A 473-nucleotide genomic window follows, 5' to 3' on the forward strand; every position below is an offset into this window, starting at 1 on the left:
TCATCCTCATGCTCATCCTCATGCTCATCCTCATCCTCATCCTCATCCTCATCCTCATCGTCATCCTCATCGTCATCCTCATCCTCATCCTCATCCTCAACCTCATCCTCGTCCTCATCCTCACCGTCATCCTCATCCTCATCCTCATCCTCATTCACATCCTCATCCTAATCCTAATCCAAGTACAAATCCTAATCCTAATACTAATCTTAATACTAAACCTAATCCTAATCCTAATCCAAATCCTAATCGTCATCCTACTTCTCAACCTAATCCTCTATCTCAACCTCATCCTCAGCCTCATCCTCATCCTAATCCAAATCCTAACCCTAATCCTACTCCTAATCCTAATCCTAATCCTAATCCTAATCCTAATCCTAATCCTCATCCTCATCCTCATTCCTATCCTCATCCTCATCCTCATTCTGGTCCTCATCCTATCCACTTCCTCATCCTCATCCTCTTCCTGATCC

Source organism: Lupinus angustifolius, chromosome LG06, assembly GCF_001865875.1.
Source record: "Lupinus angustifolius cultivar Tanjil chromosome LG06, LupAngTanjil_v1.0, whole genome shotgun sequence".
NCBI classification, from domain to species: domain Eukaryota; kingdom Viridiplantae; phylum Streptophyta; class Magnoliopsida; order Fabales; family Fabaceae; genus Lupinus; species Lupinus angustifolius.